We start from the raw sequence: 10,199 nt of genomic DNA on the forward strand, positions 1-10,199 counted from the left end.
ATTCTTCCAATATTGGCCATTTAGGTGGTTTCCAATTTCCCGATATTAAATATAATGCTGAAATGGACACATGTGCAGTTTTTGTTGTTGTTGTTTCTGTTAAATTATTTCCTTAGGATACATTTTTCAGCATAGAAAACTGGGTCAACATGTATGATCATCAATACCGCTCTTATTCCCAAAAGGGGTATATTGTCTGTGTATTGAGTCAGGTTCCAGCAAAAACCATGAAAACCACTCTAGTACTTTTAACAGAGGGAAAAGAAAACAGGAAATTGACTTCACAAGTAATGGAGAAGCTAAGAAGTCAGGAGTGAAATAACCCAGAGATTGACAACAGCAGAAAAATTCTGCCACCTTTGGGGATGGAGGGACACTTGGATGAGGTGGTATTACCAGAGGGCAGAAACTAGGGCCATCTGAAGGGAACTAGAACCATGACTGGGTCTGCCTGGTCAGAACTCTCCAGTAGTAACTGGGATCATCAAGGAAGGTTTGCTTTGGGAAAAGCTGGATCCATGGAAGAGATGCTGTAAGAAACAGAAAAAGAGACAGAGAAAAATACTTTGGACTCTTCCATCTTCTTGCTCTCCAATCTTCTGCAAGTATTGTCCATTGGGAAAACCTACCCAGAGGCCAGAGAACAAAGGAACTTGGAAAATATAGTTTTCTATGACACAGAGAGCAAGAGAAGGGCAGCAAGGTATCTGAAAGCAAATTGGACAGTAATGGATGAGTAAACCACTTTACCAGTCTTTCCAGCATTGTACATTATCATCATTATAGATGTTGCTATTTTGGCATGAGAGGCAATACAGTTTAGTAGTTGAGAGTACTGACTCTGAAGTCAGACACCCTTGGATTTGAAACCCACTCAAAGCTCTTCCTGGTTATGTGACCCTGGGTGACTTGCTTAGCTTCTTCAAGTCTCAGTTTCCCTTATATAAAATGTTGTGAAGAGACTTCCCTGGTGGTCCAGTGGTTAAGACTCTGTGCTTCCACTGCAAGGGGCATGGGTTCGATCCCTGGTTGGGGAACTAAGATCCCACATGCCTCGCAGCGCGGCCGAAAAAAAAAAAATGTTGTGAAGACCAAATACATGAATATAAATACAAAACACTTAGCATAGTGTGTAGCATGAAATAGGTTGTATGGTCAGGCCACACAAGATGGCTGTTCTCTTGCTTGCTTCACCTCTACCATACACACATGACTGACCTTCCTACTATTGATACTTGCCCCAGGCCCCAGGTAGTGATTATTCTTATCCTATCTTACCTTCTTTGGCGTGCCCCTCTACTGGTTTCCCTGGTAACTAGTGATGAACTCACCTGATGTCAATTCCCCTATAACTGGTAATCCCCCTCCTTCTCACACACCACTGGCCAGAACTTAGTTCCATGACCACATCTAAGTACAAGGGAGACTAGGAAGTGAAGTTTTTATTTTAGGTGGTCATGTACTCAGCTCAAAATTCTATTATGATAATAGAAGAGGCAAACAGATATTGGGGGAAACTATTGGCCTCTGCCATTCTGCTATTCTGGCCACGTAAATATCTATGTGTGCTCTTCTTCCTGTACATAGGACATCCCCATCACCAAGGGAAACTTCCAAGTACAATTCCATTACTACTGAAGGGGAGCAAAATTTGCCACCCCAAAATATGATTATCTTGAGCTGGTTAAGTTCAAGAAGCAAAAGACAAGAGAAGCTCTGAAAACCAAGTAGAAGTCACCCTTTTGTAAGGGACATTTACATTTATAGGGGAAAACTCCGTTTGTAGGGGTGTCTCCCTCTCTGTACCAGGAAGAGGAGAATGACTCTAAATGTCTGGAAATCTTCATCAAGGGAGAAGGCAATGACGTAAATCTGTATACCAACCATACCCTTGTTTACTGTGCTTTGCCTGGTAACCTCCCCAAACTGACTGCCCCTGCTTTCCGCCCACCCCACTTTCCCCAGCCCCATCTTCCTTTGTCTTTAGCTGAAGGTGGTATTTAAGTGATGGTTCAGGTCATTTGGGGGGAGTTACTCAGTCTTCCTAGGTATCTCCCATGTATAAAGAGAAGTACACATGTTATTAAACTTCTGTTTTTCTCCTGTTAACCTGTCTTTTATTACAGGGGTGTCTCAGCCAAGAATCCAGAAGGTTAGAGGGAAAATAATTTTTCCTCCCCTACACTGACTCTAATAATCATGGGCATTTGCCAGGCTTTTGGTCTCTTTGGCTTTCAGATTCCTGTAACACTTAATAACAGGCTTCTGTTGTATTTGCTGTTTGGCAATTACATATAGAAGTAACGCGCTGCCAGACAGCAGGAGTCTATCTTGAGTATGAACTTCTCTGGAGGAAAGAGGCAGGAAGCAGCAGGGCCCAGGGATAGACGGGCTCACAGACCCCAGGAACCAGACCAAGATGTGCAAGTACCCAAAACTTGGTCCTATGACCTGTCATGGAGCCCCGGAGCTGGGGCTTCCCGTGGGGGTCAAAGCCTTCCTGCCCCTGGGCACCCTCCTACAGCTGCCCCAGTCCCGCAGCTTCTCAGCTGAAGATGTGCAGCAAGTGGTGGACACCATGGGGAAGCATTGGTTCACACTGCAGCCAGGGGACCCCGGCATTGGCTCTCATCCAGGCCAATCGTGGTCACTTCCTGCAAGTACCTGAGCTGGATCTGATGCCCTTGGCAACGCCGCAGGCCCTGCCCCTGATGCTTGTTTATGGCACATTCTGGCAGCACTGGCCATGCATCCTGCTCAAAGGCGTGTCCTGCTGGGGAAGGATGCACATCCACCTGGCCTCAGGACTGCCTGGGGACTGTGCACGGTGTCATCAGGGGCCTGTGGCCAAATTGTGAAGCGGCCTTGTTCATCAGTGGGCCCCTGGCCCTGGCAGATGAAATACCCTTCTTCCTCTCCTTCAATGGGGTGATCCTGATTCCAGGGAATGCTGACGGCTTCCTGCTTCCCAAGTATTTCAAGAAGGCCCTGCAACTACGCCCCACCCAAAAGCCCCTCTCCTTGGCCTGTAATGAGTAGACAGAGTGTCAGAGTGGCCCCAAGCACCGCTCCAGAGGATAAAGGATGATCCAACAATAAAATAGTCATTAAAATAAAGAAATGTAAATAGACAATCAAAAAAAGAAACTCATGTTTGAAAAACAAAAGAAAAGAAAAGAAGTAACCACAGCCCAAGGTCTCTTCCAGGCAAATTCTCTTACTGTTTCACTGTTCTCTGTGCTGACTCATCTTCCTCTCATTCAACTTGATGACTGCTTCCTTAAGCTCTTCTTAGTAGGTTCGGGTGGGAAACTGTCATCCTTAATACAGTTGTCCCTCAGTATCCAAGGGGGAATGGTTCCAGGAACCCCACAGTACAAAAATCTGTAGGTGATCAAGTCCCTTATGTAAAATGGCGTAGTCTTTGCATGTAACCTACACACATTCTCCCGTATACTTTAAATCATCTCTACATTACTTATGATACCTAATACAATGTAAATGCTATGTAAATAGTTATAAATACTATGTAAATGCTACATAGATATTTGCCAGCAGGGTAAATTCAAATTTTGCTTTTTGGAACTTTCTGGATTTTTTATTTTCCTGAATATTTTCTATCCTAGGTTGGTTTAATCCACGGATGCAGAACCTGCAGGTACGGAGAGTAGAGGTATGCTCTTTACCTCTGCTCCAGCTCTCACTTGTCTGTCAAGAAGGAAGGTCCTTGGGGAGCCGCAGTATTATCTCTTGCCAAGTCTTCCTTTTTGGCAGCCCCTTTAAACTGCTTCACTGTGGAGTTGCAGAAAGCAGTTGGCTTTTTCAATTGTGTGGAGCTCTGAAATCACAGGCCACAGGCAAAGAATGACTCTTTTTTTTTTTTCTCAACATTTGTTATTTTATTTATTTATTTTTAAAATTTATTTATATGTATTTTTGGCTGTGTTGGGTCTTCGTTTCTGTGTGAGGGCTTTCTCTAGTTGCGGCAAGCGGGGGCCACTCTTCATCGCGGTGCGCGGGCCTCTCACTATCGCAGCCTCTCTTGTTGCGGAGCACAGGCTCCAGACGCACAGGCTCAGTAGTTGTGGCTTGCGGGCCCAGTTGCTCCGCTGGCATGTGGGATCTTCCCAGACCAGGGCTCGAGCCCGTGTCCCCTGCATTGGCAGGCAGATTCTCAACCACTGCGCCACCAGGGAAGCCCAAAGAATGACTCTTGACAGAGCTATGTTCTCTTCCATTTTTGGTTGCTGTTTGGCTAGCTCTGACTGGGGTCCATCCCTCTGTAGGATATTGCTAAAAGTAGGAAGAAGCAGCAGACACTGCTAAACTTGTAAATCTTTCTCATTTACCCCCCTGCTATTGCTTCTGATGCCTGTGAGCTGCTTTCCAGGATCTTGCTGACCTTTGTGAATGCTGTGCCTAGCTAAGATTCTGTTTCCTCAGAAGAAAGGGAAAATGAATGCTGGGGGAGAACTAGCACTTTCTGCCACAAATGCCTATTGGTTCAGACAGATTCTTAATTTCACCCCAGAAAGTGAGTCAGCAATTGTAGAAGGCACGGGGGCAGTGAAATAGAAAACTGGCACCCTCAGATTGCCATATCATACAGTAGCAAAGGACTCACTTTCAAAAAGGAAACAGCAAGCTCCTCCCACAAGAAAAAAAATTGCAGCTAAACTTCTGCTAGCTTTGATATGATTGGTATAAATGCTCAAAGAATGTCTCATAACTGGCAGTGAAGCTGACTTTCTGGGCCCTGTCAAAACTTGATTTTGAAAGTCGAGTAAACCAGCTACACAGTGACTTTAATAACTGTAAACATGAGAAAACTCATGCACTCTTACAATTTTTTTAATATGCTTGTCAGACTGCTGACATTACTTCCCAAATTCTTTTATTCTCTTTCAGATATATTTAATGCGAATTTGGAGCTTGTTATATATTCCAAATACCTGATATTTCCTCCCTTCTTATATTATAAAATAAATCTTTAAAGAGAATGAAAAATTAATGATTGTCACCAAGAGATTTTTCTTTCTTTTCTCAGCATGTTCATTTTATTATATGTTATTTTCTTGATGTTCATTTCGTGTGATAAATCTACCCTATATTCCTTTATCTCTAGCACTAAAGATACCTTCATTAATTTGCACTGTCTAAATACAAATTGAATACCAATTTTATTTGAGAATGGCGACAATGACCATTCTCAATGGAAGTTTTGGAACAAAGTCAACAGATTTTAAGAAATTTGTATTATTATAGTTATTTATACTGGTATGTAATATAAGGGTGTATTTGGTCTATTTTGTTCACTGCTCTATACCTGGTACCTAGCACAGTATTTGGTGGACACTCAATAAATATTTATTTGGTTAATGAATTAATGTATTTTTCTTTTTAATAATCATAAGATATACTGGAAAATATTTAACCAAAGTAGTTGGAAGAGAGTTGAATCTTTTCTAGTCTAACAAGGAGAAGGCATGGTGGGATTATATAATTCAGATTATTAAAATTCATGAAAGCAATCACACTGGGTAAAAAGACGTTTAACCTCAGTTTAATGTCTCTGAATATTCAACCAAGAGAGAGGAGTAAGGGCACAAACTGTGGGAACACAGTTATGTGATACAGTGTCTCAGATATGTATCTCTGGTGGGAGATAATGGCTGAGAAGACACCGGTCCAAATGATTGGCAACATTAATATGGAAATAAACATTTTCACCCTTTCTTCATATAGTCTCCTGGTCTCACAACAAATTTGAGAAGTGGTTTCTATTACTATTCTATTACAAATGTGGAAAATGAGCTTCACAGAGGTGAATAACTTGTCCAAAGTCTCACAGGTGATGATTGGTAGAGCTAAGGTCTGAAGGTCTTTGACAATCAAGTTCACATTGGGTAAAAAGTCACGCTTTTGTTCCACTGGCATTCGGCTACTCTGTGGTTCTCTCTCTGCCCCTCACACCCTTCTGCAGCATATCTCCCTTTCTTCTTGTTAAGGATATTGTCCTAATGTTGTAATGTCATTATGTGCTCTGAGTTAATAAATGGCTTCTTTTCTCTTTTAGTGTCCAAAGTGATACATATTTACTGAGTCTTCAAGAAGGAAATAATGATGACTGGAGCCAAAGTCCCAGAATTCTCCACAAGCAACCTGCCATGCTACAGATTTCTAGGAAAGCTATTTAGTAGGAACACTCTATTAGAGACTGAAGGTTTGTCTCCCTCCTCACCTCTGTTATTATTTTCGCTCTGATATTAATACAACCACTGCAGCTTTATTTCGATTAGTGTTAGTATGGTATGTATTTCCCCATGCTTATACTTTTAACCTATTTGCATCCTTAAATTCAAAGTGGGTTTTTGGCAGCAGCATATTTGGATCTTGCTTTTTCATCCAACCTGATGATCTCAAAAATTGTTAGAAGTTCTATACATATTTATTTTGTATTTCAAGCTTTTAAAAATTCTTTATTGTGTTCGTGTGCACGAGTCTATATTTTATAAATAAAGGTGTGTATATATATATTGGAGAGTGTGATCAAAAATCTTTTTACTGATACGGTAAACAGTCAAAAATTCATGGAGACCATGGCTTTAAGGGCAATGTGAACAATTGACCAATCCTCATTTCAGGTGAACAGAAATAGAACTGGAGGGTGAGACAGGGTCTAGACCCCACACAACTCTAATTGAATGGCACCCTTTGGATCATGTCTGTGCATGATGCTTCCCGGAATTGTGTTGAGTTATGGCCTTTGCTAGAGGATCTATTTGGAGGGAAGAATTAGAGTCACACATGAAAAAGGCTGTGGGGGGTCTGTTCCCAAGTGGACACAGGCCAAGCAAACTGTCCCAGTTCACGTCACTGTCCAAGTAGAGGAGGAAAACTAATTTCCCCTCTACCCTTCCAGGTTCTTGGCTGAGAACCCCCCTGTAATAAAAGACAGATTAACAGGAGAAACACAAACAGAAGTTTAATAACACGGATACCTCCCGTATGCATTGGAGAGACCCAGGAAAACTAAATGACTCCCTGAAATGGCCCAAGTCCCCACCTTAAATACCATCTCCAGCTAAAGACAAGGGAGGATGTTGGAGGGATGGGAGGGCAGCCAGTTCTGAGAGACTATCAAGAGAAGCACGGTGAACAAGGGTAAGGTTGTTATGCAAATTTAAACCTCTGCCTTCTCCATGGATGACAGGTTCTAGAGACTTAAAGTCACCCTCCTCTTCCTGACCCAGAGAGAAAGACACCCTTACAAATGGAGATTTCCCTTATAAATGTAAATGTTTCTTACAAAAGGGCAGCTTCTAGTCTATTTTCAGAGGTTCTCCTCTGGCTGAAGTCTCTCCAAAATAATCAGCTCAACAATTTGCAGACCCCTTCACTAAGGATGAGGATTCCATTCACCTGCGCTCACAAAGGGCGTCACTATCCTTAAGGGCTCCCAGGCTAGTCCTGGGCTGCAGCTGCAGGTAATAAAGAAGAGGTGGGGCCTGGGACCTCGCTAAGGATCAGTTTTCTTGCGAGGGAATGGGGACTTCCCAAGGTTCTGAGCTGGGGAAAGACACATTCGGACTTGCCTTTAAAACCACCTGCTGGAGAAGAGGCAGGCAAGAAGGAGATGTCTGCGACCACCCAGGCATGGGCCAGTTTGGACTGGTTGGTGGAGCTGTGGTGGTGAGAACTGGTCGGATCCAGGTATGTTCTCACTAGGGATTCTTGCTCACCAGCCACTGTTTAAGTCAGGTGGTGAGAGATAAAGGACTCGAACCTAGACTTTGCCTGAGCAGCTACAAGCCTGTTTTTCCCTTTGAGATAAAGGGCACAGGACAGGGAGGTGGGCAGGTGGCAGCAGTAATCTAGTTTTGGATGTCTTCAGTTTGAAATCTAAGTCAGAATAGCCAGGTGACAATGAGAACTGAGACCATTAATCTAGAAAGTTAATCTTTACACGATTCCTTAGAAGAAATGAGGCTCATACTGACTCTTACCTCTGCTGATAGTCGTGTTTTCACCCCTGAATAAAGGAAGTTTATGAAATGAGAAAAAAATAATAATAATCAGCCCCAAATAATCAATATGCCAAAGAGGCATATTTTGGGGTGGCAAATTCTGTTCCCCTTCACCCATGAATCCAGAAAGATTGTCCAGGAAATTCCCTGGTACTCCAGTGGTTAGGACTCTGAGCTTCCACTACAGGGGGCACGGGTTCGATCCCTGCTCGGGGAACTAAGATCCCACATGCCCTGTGGCCAAAAAAACCCCAGAAAGATTGTCCAGTGGAGGGAGATGTTTATGCCGGGCAAAATACTAGAAGGGACTAAACAGAAAAGATCCATAAACCCACATGGGGTCCCTTCGAGGTCTGTGGCTGAATGCTAAGTTGTGTACAAGCAGGATTTAAATACATAGTCTGGCAAAAGTTTAAAGTATAACCTCTGAAAAGGAGATAGTCTAGAAAAGCTAAAGCTTACAAAACATGCTCTCCAAATAGTTTACTTGGTTAAAACGGTACATTCTGTTGAAGAACATCGGTAATCTCCTATTCTAAAATGATAGTTTTAAAGACTAAATGTGTATGTAGACTCGCTAAAGATTACCTCACTCAATATCAGCCTTCTTGGATTTATTTTCTGAACTTCCAAAAGCAATCTAAAGCCTGGTATTTTGCAAGTTGTGGATTAAAGGTACGAATTTTTTCAGCCCTTGTAGGGAAGCACTTTTGAATTCATTTCCCTGACATGAGATTGCTCTCCCCAAAGCAATTTTGGAGGGAACATTAAGTGCTATAGAACTGGAATTGGAGAAATGTGCCCCAGAAAATGTTTTTAATCAGGGCTGTGTGGGAGCCTATTTAATCACTGGGCAATGGAAGACGTTAAAGGAACAACACTTTGTTTAAGGGACTTATTGACTGAGAAGTTCATTTAAACTGGGTCCTCTCTTTTCTGGCTTCTCATTTTGGAAATATTTGGCCAAGATGGAAGTCAATATTTCTGGTAGCTATTCTGCAGCCTACCCTTACCACCCACCGCCCGGCATCTTTATCCTTTGAACTATAAATGGAAATTCACATGTTTTGGTTTTTGTCTATGCAAGTTATAGTTGTCTCTGACAATTCCCTTTGCATTTGAGAAAAGCCAGAGTGGTGCTGTGTATTTTCAGTCATATTCTCTCTGGTATCAAATGTCACAGCTGCATTGCATGAAGGTTTATTTGTATTATAATAGCATTTCCTGTAGATCTCAAGGGACCTCTATCTCTAAAATCACTTGTCTACAGGAACTTCAGAGAGAATAACTTGACCTTTCTAAAAGTAAACTTTCCAACTGAATATCTCCCTCTGGATCTAGGTTCAGATGGTTCTTTGTGTGTGTGTGCGCGTGTGTGACCTGAGCTTTTAGGTTAATGTAGATTCTGGCTTTTATTTATTTATTTATGATTTTTGGCTGTGTTGGGTCTTTGCTGTTGCGTGTGGGCTTTCTCTGGTTGCGGCGAGCGGGGGCTACTCTGTTGTGGTGCGTGGGCTTCTCACTGCAGTGGCTTCTTTTGTTGCGGAGCACGGGCTCTAGGCGCGCGGGCTTCAGTAGTTGTGGCTCGTGGGCTCTAGAGCGCAGGCTCAGTAGTTGTGGCACACGGGCTTAGTTGCTCCGTGGCATGTGGGATCTTCCCGGACCAGGGCTCGAACCCGTGTCCCCTGCATTGGCAGGTGGATTCTTAACCACTGCGCCACAAGGGAAGTCCTAGATTCTGACTTTTAAAGTGATATTGTGTGCCTTTAATTGCCCAAACAGAGAGGAGAACTTTTGTTAATTATGGGGATGAGTAAGCTCTAAGTATTGTGCTGGGATAATTTATTGAGAGCATAATGTATGTTCTTCTTTCCCCCATTCCAGAAAGTTAGTCAATTCTTTTTATGCCCCTTCTCAAATTTATATTTGTAGACTGAAACAGGGTGACCAACTCTCCCAGTTTGTCCAGGACTTGGGGAGGGGGAGTTCCTGGCACGTGGAACTTTCAGTACAAAAACTGGGAAAGTCCCAGGCAAGCTGGGACAAGTTGGTCACCCTAGGCAGAAGTCAGTACAAGATACCTCCCATCCTGGAATTTTTTCTAAACCCTGAGTTCACTGAAGAGAAGTGGCCCTAAGGGCAAAGGGAGAGCAGGATATCATATTAATGTAA

The 10,199-nt window shown here is 42.8% G+C and overlaps 1 pseudogene across 1 annotated transcript; it reads left to right on the forward strand.

The window, feature by feature from the left end:
- The first annotated feature begins 240 nt into the window (after positions 1–240).
- On the forward strand, positions 241–6,262 carry LOC309621139 (tRNA 2'-phosphotransferase 1 pseudogene; annotated as a pseudogene). The gene has a single exon. The product of its transcript is annotated as a tRNA 2'-phosphotransferase 1 pseudogene (transcript).
- The last annotated feature ends 3,937 nt before the right edge of the window (positions 6,263–10,199 follow it).

The sequence above is a fragment of the Balaenoptera borealis genome (genome assembly GCF_965194805.1).
Source record: "Balaenoptera borealis genome assembly, chromosome: X".
NCBI classification, from domain to species: Eukaryota; Metazoa; Chordata; class Mammalia; order Artiodactyla; family Balaenopteridae; genus Balaenoptera; species Balaenoptera borealis.